Below are 7500 nucleotides of genomic sequence, written 5' to 3' on the forward strand. Positions count from 1 at the left end.
CTTACTGTTACAATAATATTAGACAAAATCGTTCACTCTAGGTGTCTGAAGTCATTATGCAACAAAGCTGTTGTTTAACGTATCAATCAGGTTGATTAAATTAAAACATTGCCTTCCCGGCGGGGAATTGAACCCCGGTCTCCCGCGTGACAGGCGGGGATACTCACCACTATACTACCGAGGACCCATTATTGGTTCAAGTCATGAAATCTGTTCCCTATATTTCAGAGGTTTTTTAGCAATTTTAACAACACACGAAATATCAAGCAAATGTCGGGTACACTGGCACCAACTTGGACACTCACTGGGCAACAACCATAGACAGTTTAGTCCATTGTAGCTAAGCGATTGTAAAATTATGTGTGACTTCCGAAGTTTCGTTAAACACGAGACTTATTGTTTTTTAGTTTTTTTTCAACAACGAACAAAGCAACAGGACATAACTGACTTATTATTGCAGCAATTCACTCTAATCACCATTAAATGGATGAGAGAAACGACTTCAGCTTACTGTGACAATAATATTAGACAAAATCGTTCACTCTAGGTTTCTGAAGTCATTATGCAACAAAGCTGTTGTTTAACGTATCAATCAGGTTGATTAAATTAAAATATTGCCTCCTCGGCGGGGAATTGAACCCCGGTTTCCCGCGTGACAGGCGGGGATACTCACCACTATACTACCGAGGATCCAATGATTGGTTCAAGTCATGAAATCTGTTCCCTATATTTCAGAGGTTTTTTAGCAATTTCAACAACACACCAAATATCAAGCAACTGTCGGGTACACTGGCACCAACTTGGACACTCACTGGGCAACAACCATAGACAGTTTAGTCCATTGTAGCTAAGCGATAGTAAAATTATATGTGACTTCCGAAGTTTCGTTAAACACGAGTCTTATTGTTTTTCAGTTTTTTTTCAACAACGAACAAAGCAACAAGATTTAACTGACTTATTATTGCAGCAATTCACTCTAATCACCATTAAATGGATGAGAGAAACGACTTCAGCTTACTGTGACAATAATATTAGACAAAATCGTTCACTCTAGGTGTCTGAAGTCATTATGCAACAAAGCTGTTGTTTAACGTATCAATCAGGTTGATTAAATTAAAACATTGCCTCCCCGGCGGGGAATTGAACCCCGGTCTCCCGCGTGACAGGCGGGGATACTCACCACTAGACTACCGGGGATCCAATGATTGGTTCAAGTCATGAAATCTGTTCCCTATATTTCAGAGGTTTTTTAGCAATTTTAACAACACACGAAATATCAAGCAAATGTCGGGTACACTGGCACCAACTTGGACACTCACTGGGCAACAACCATAGACAGTTTAGTCCATTGTAGCTAAGCGATTGTAAAATTATATGTGACTTCCGAAGTTTCGTTAAACACGAGACTTATTGTTTTTTAGTTTTTTTTTCAACAACGAACAAAGCAACAAGATTTAACTGACTTATTATTGCAGCAATTCACTCTAATCACCATTAAATGGATGAGAGAAACGACTTCAGCTTACTGTGACAATAATATTAGACAAAATCGTTCACTCTAGGTGTCTGAAGTCATTATGCAACAAAGCTGTTGTTTAACGTATCAATCAGGTTGATTAAATTAAAACATTGCCTCCCCGGCGGGGAATTGAACCCCGGTCTCCCGCGTGACAGGCGGGGATACTCACCACTATACTACCGAGGATCCAATGATTGGTTCAAGTCATGAAATCTGTTCCCTATATTTCAGAGGTTTTTTAGCAATTTCAACAACACACCAAATATCAAGCAACTTTCGGGTACACTGGCACCAACTTGGACACTCACTGGGCAACAACCATAGACAGTTTAGTCCATTGTAGCTAAGCGATTGTAAAATTATATGTGACTTCCGAAGGTTCGTTTAACACGAGTCTTATTGTTTTTTGGTTTTTTTTTCAACAACGAACAAAGCAACAAGATTTAACTGACTTATTATTGCAGCAATTCACTCTAATCACCATTAAATGGATGAGAGAAACGACTTCAGCTTACTGTGACAATAATATTAGACAAAATCGTTCACTCTAGGTTTCTGAAGTCATTATGCAACAAAGCTGTTGTTTAACGTATCAATCAGGTTGATTAAATTAAAATATTGCCTCCCCGGCGGGGAATTGAACCCCGGTCTCCCGCGTGACAGGCGGGGATACTCACCACTATACTACCGAGGATCCAATGCTTGGTTCAAGTCATGAAATCTGTTCCCTATATTTCAGAGGTTTTTTAGCAATTTCAACAACACACCAAATATCAAGCAAATTTCGGGTACCCTGGCACCAACTTGGACACTCACTGGGCAACAACCATAGACAGTTTAGTCCATTGTAGCTAAGCGATAGTAAAATTATATGTGACTTCCGAAGTTTCGTTAAACACGAGTCTTATTGTTTTTTAGTTTTTTTTCAACAACGAACAAAGCAACAAGATTTAACTGACTTATTATTGCAGCAATTCACTCTAATCACCATTAAATGGATGAGAGAAACGACTTCAGCTTACTGTGACAATAATATTAGACAAAATCGTTCACTCTAGGTGTCTGAAGTCATTATGCAACAAAGCTGTTGTTTAACGTATCAATCAGGTTGATTAAATTAAAACATTGCCTCCCCGGCGGGGAATTGAACCCCGGTCTCCCGCGTGACAGGCGGGGATACTCACCACTATACTACCGAGGATCCAATGATTGGTTCAAGTCATGAAATCTGTTCCCTATATTTCAGAGGTTTTTTAGCAATTTTAACAACACACCAAATATCAAGCAAATGTCGGGTACACTGGCACCAACTTGGACACTCACTGGGCAACAACCATAGACAGTTTAGTCCATTGTAGCTAAGCGATTGTAAAATTATATGTGACTTCCGAAGGTTCGTTAAACACGAGTCTTATTGTTTTTTGGTTTTTTTTTTCAACAACGAACAAAGCAACCAGATTTATCTGACTTATTATTGCAGAAATTCACTCAAATCACCATTAAATGGATGAGAGAAACGACTTCAGCTGACTGTGACAAAAATATTAGACAAAATCGTTCACTCTAGGTTTCTGAAGTCATTATGCAACAAAGCTGTTGTTTAACGTATCAATCAGGCTGATTAAATTAAAATATTGCCTCCCCGGCGGGGAATTGAACCCCGGTCTCCCGCGTGACAGGCGGGGATACTCACCACTATACTACCGAGGATCCAATGCTTGGTTCAAGTCATGAAATCTGTTCCCTATATTTCAGAGGTTTTTTAGCAATTTCAACAACACACCAAATATCAAGCAAATTTCGGGTACACTGGCACCAACTTGGACACTCACTGGGCAACAACCATAGACAGTTTAGTCCATTGTAGCTAAGCGATAGTAAAATTATATGTGACTTCCGAAGTTTCGTTAAACACGAGTCTTATTGTTTTTTAGTTTTTTTTCAACAACGAACAAAGCAACAAGATTTAACTGACTTATTATTGCAGCAATTCACTCTAATCACCATTAAATGGATGAGAGAAACGACTTCAGCTTACTGTGACAATAATATTAGACAAAATCGTTCACTCTAGGTGTCTGAAGTCATTATGCAACAAAGCTGTTGTTTAACGTATCAATCAGGTTGATTAAATTAAAACATTGCCTTCCCGGCGGGGAATTGAACCCCGGTCTCCCGCGTGAAAGGCGGGGATACTCACCACTATACTACCGAGTATCCAATGATTGGTTCAAGTCATGAAATCTGTTCCCTATATTTCAGAGGTTTTTTAGCAATTTCAACAACACACCAAATATCAAGCAACTTTCGGGTACACTGGCACCAACTTGGACACTCACTGGGCAACAACCATAGACAGTTTAGTCCATTGTAGCTAAGCGATTGTAAAATTATATGTGACTTCCGAAGGTTCGTTAAACACGAGTCTTATTGTTTTTTGGTTTTTTTTTCAACAACGAACAAAGCAACAAGATTTAACTGACTTATTTTTGCAGCAATTCACTCTAATCACCATTAAATGGATGAGAGAAACGACTTCAGCTTACTGTGACAATAATATTAGACAAAATCGTTCACTCTAGGTTTCTGAAGTCATTATGCAACAAAGCTGTTGTTTAACGTATCAATCAGGTTGATTAAATTAAAATATTGCCTCCCCGGCGGGGAATTGGACCCCGGTCTCCCGCGTGACAGGCGGGGATACTCACCACTATACTACCGAGGATCCAATGCTTGGTTCAAGTCATGAAATCTGTTCCCTATATTTCAGAGGTTTTTTAGCAATTTCAACAACACACCAAATATCAAGCAAATTTCGGGTACACTGGCACCAACTTGGACACTCACTGGGCAACAACCATAGACAGTTTAGTCCATTGTAGCTAAGCGATAGTAAAATTATATGTGACTTCCGAAGTTTCGTTAAACACGAGTCTTATTGTTTTTTAGTTTTTTTTCAACAACGAACAAAGCAACAAGATTTAACTGACTTATTATTGCAACAATTCACTCTAATCACCATTAAATGGATGAGAGAAACGACTTCAGCTTACTGTGACAATAATATTAGACAAAATCGTTCACTCTAGGTGTCTGAAGTCATTATGCAACAAAGCTGTTGTTTAACGTATCAATCAGGTTGATTAAATTAAAACATTGCCTCCCCGGCGGGGAATTGAACCCCGGTCTCCCGCGTGACAGGCGGGGATACTCACCACTATACTACCGAGTATCCAATGATTGGTTCAAGTCATGAAATCTGTTCCCTATATTTCAGAGGTTTTTTAGCAATTTCAACAACACACCAAATATCAAGCAACTTTCGGGTACACTGGCACCAACTTGGACACTCACTGGGCAACAACCATAGACAGTTTAGTCCATTGTAGCTAAGCGATTGTAAAATTATATGTGACTTCCGAAGGTTCGTTAAACACGAGTCTTATTGTTTTTTGTTTTTTTTTTCAACAACGAACAAAGCAACAAGATTTAACTGACTTATTTTTGCAGCAATTCACTCTAATCACCATTAAATGGATGAGAGAAACGACTTCAGCTTACTGTGACAATAATATTAGACAAAATCGTTCACTCTAGGTTTCTGAAGTCATTATGCAACAAAGCTGTTGTTTAACGTATCAATCAGGTTGATTAAATTAAAATATTGCCTCCCCGGCGGGGAATTGGACCCCGGTCTCCCGCGTGACAGGCGGGGATACTCACCACTATACTACCGAGGATCCAATGCTTGGTTCAAGTCATGAAATCTGTTCCCTATATTTCAGAGGTTTTTTAGCAATTTCAACAACACACCAAATATCAAGCAAATTTCGGGTACACTGGCACCAACTTGGACACTCACTGGGCAACAACCATAGACAGTTTAGTCCATTGTAGCTAAGCGATAGTAAAATTATATGTGACTTCCGAAGTTTCGTTAAACACGAGTCTTATTGTTTTTTAGTTTTTTTTTCAACAACGAACAAAGCAACAAGATTTAACTGACTTATTATTGCAGCAATTCACTCTAATCAAAATTAAATGGATGAGAGAAACGACTTCAGCTTACTGTGACAATAATATTAGACAAAATCGTTCACTCTAGGTTTCTGAAGTCATTATGCAACAAAGCTGTTGTTTAACGTATCAATCAGGTTGATTAAATTAAAATATTGCCTCCCCGGCGGGGAATTGAACCCCGGTCTCCCACGTGACAGGCGGGGATACTCACCACTATACTACCGAGGATCCAATGCTTGGTTCAAGTCATGAAATCTGTTCCCTATATTTCAGAGGTTTTTTAGCAATTTTAACAACACACCAAATATCAAGCAAATGTCGGGTACACTGGCACCAACTTGGACACTCACTGGGCAACAACCATAGACAGTTTAGTCCATTGTAGCTAAGCGATTGTAAAATTATATGTGACTTCCGAAGGTTCGTTAAACACGAGTCTTATTGTTTTTTTTGTTTTTTTTCAACAACGAACAAAGCAACAAGATTTAACTGACTTATTATTGCAGCAATTCACTCTAATCAAAATTAAATGGATGAGAGAAACGACTTCAGCTTACTGTGACAATAATATTAGACAAAATCGTTCACTCTAGGTTTCTGAAGTCATTATGCAACAAAGCTGTTGTTTAACGTATCAATCAGGTTGATTAAATTAAAATATTGCCTCCCCGGCGGGGAATTGAACCCCGGTCTCCCACGTGACAGGCGGGGATACTCACCACTATACTACCGAGGATCCAATGCTTGGTTCAAGTCATGAAATCTGTTCCCTATATTTCAGAGGTTTTTTAGCAATTTCAACAACACACCAAATATCAAGCAAATTTCGGGTACACTGGCACCAACTTGGACACTCACTGGGCAACAACCATAGACAGTTTAGTCCATTGTAGCTAAGCGATAGTAAAATTATATGTGACTTCCGAAGTTTCGTTAAACACGAGTCTTATTGTTTTTTAGTTTTTTTTCAACAACGAACAAAGCAACAAGATTTAACTGACTTATTATTGCAGCAATTCACTCTAATCACCATTAAATGGATGAGAGAAACGACTTCAGCTTACTGTGACAATAATATTAGACAAAATCGTTCACTCTAGGTGTCTGAAGTCATTATGCAACAAAGCTGTTGTTTAACGTATCAATCAGGTTGATTAAATTAAAACATTGCCTCCCCGGCGGGGAATTGAACCCCGGTCTCCCGCGTGACAGGCGGGGATACTCACCACTATACTACCGAGGATCCAATGATTGGTTCAAGTCATGAAATCTGTTCCCTATATTTCAGAGGTTTTTTAGCAATTTTAACAACACACCAAATATCAAGCAAATGTCGGGTACACTGGCACCAACTTGGACACTCACTGGGCAACAACCATAGACAGTTTAGTCCATTGTAGCTAAGCGATTGTAAAATTATATGTGACTTCCGAAGGTTCGTTAAACACGAGTCTTATTGTTTTTTGGGTTTTTTTTTCAACAACGAACAAAGCAACCAGATTTATCTGACTTATTATTGCAGAAATTCACTCAAATCACCATTAAATGGATGAGAGAAACGACTTCAGCTGACTGTGACAAAAATATTAGACAAAATCGTTCACTCTAGGTTTCTGAAGTCATTATGCAACAAAGCTGTTGTTTAACGTATCAATCAGGCTGATTAAATTAAAATATTGCCTCCCCGGCGGGGAATTGAACCCCGGTCTCCCGCGTGACAGGCGGGGATACTCACCACTATACTACCGAGGATCCAATGCTTGGTTCAAGTCATGAAATCTGTTCCCTATATTTCAGAGGTTTTTTAGCAATTTCAACAACACACCAAATATCAAGCAAATTTCGGGTACACTGGCACCAACTTGGACACTCACTGGGCAACAACCATAGACAGTTTAGTCCATTGTAGCTAAGCGATAGTAAAATTATATGTGACTTCCGAAGTTTCGTTAAACACGAGT

At 39.0% G+C, this 7500-nt stretch overlaps 6 non-coding genes across 6 annotated transcripts; all 6 read right to left on the bottom strand.

The window, feature by feature from the left end:
- Positions 1 to 1633: 1633 nt before the first annotated feature.
- On the bottom strand, positions 1634 to 1705 carry Trnad-guc. Its single transcript has one exon. It is a non-coding gene; the product is annotated as a tRNA-Asp (tRNA).
- Positions 1706 to 2141: 436 nt separating this feature from the next.
- On the bottom strand, positions 2142 to 2213 carry Trnad-guc. The gene has a single exon. It is a non-coding gene; the product is annotated as a tRNA-Asp (tRNA).
- A 435-nt stretch (positions 2214 to 2648) lies between these two features.
- Positions 2649 to 2720, bottom strand: Trnad-guc. The gene has a single exon. It is a non-coding gene; the product is annotated as a tRNA-Asp (tRNA).
- A 437-nt stretch (positions 2721 to 3157) lies between these two features.
- Trnad-guc lies at positions 3158 to 3229 on the bottom strand. Its single transcript has one exon. It is a non-coding gene; the product is annotated as a tRNA-Asp (tRNA).
- A 3481-nt stretch (positions 3230 to 6710) lies between these two features.
- Positions 6711 to 6782, bottom strand: Trnad-guc. Its single transcript has one exon. It is a non-coding gene; the product is annotated as a tRNA-Asp (tRNA).
- A 437-nt stretch (positions 6783 to 7219) lies between these two features.
- Positions 7220 to 7291, bottom strand: Trnad-guc. Its single transcript has one exon. It is a non-coding gene; the product is annotated as a tRNA-Asp (tRNA).
- Between the last annotated feature and the right edge of the window lie 209 nt (positions 7292 to 7500).

Source organism: Daphnia pulicaria, chromosome 4 (assembly GCF_021234035.1).
Source record: "Daphnia pulicaria isolate SC F1-1A chromosome 4, SC_F0-13Bv2, whole genome shotgun sequence".
Lineage (NCBI taxonomy): Eukaryota > Metazoa > Arthropoda > Branchiopoda > Diplostraca > Daphniidae > Daphnia > Daphnia pulicaria.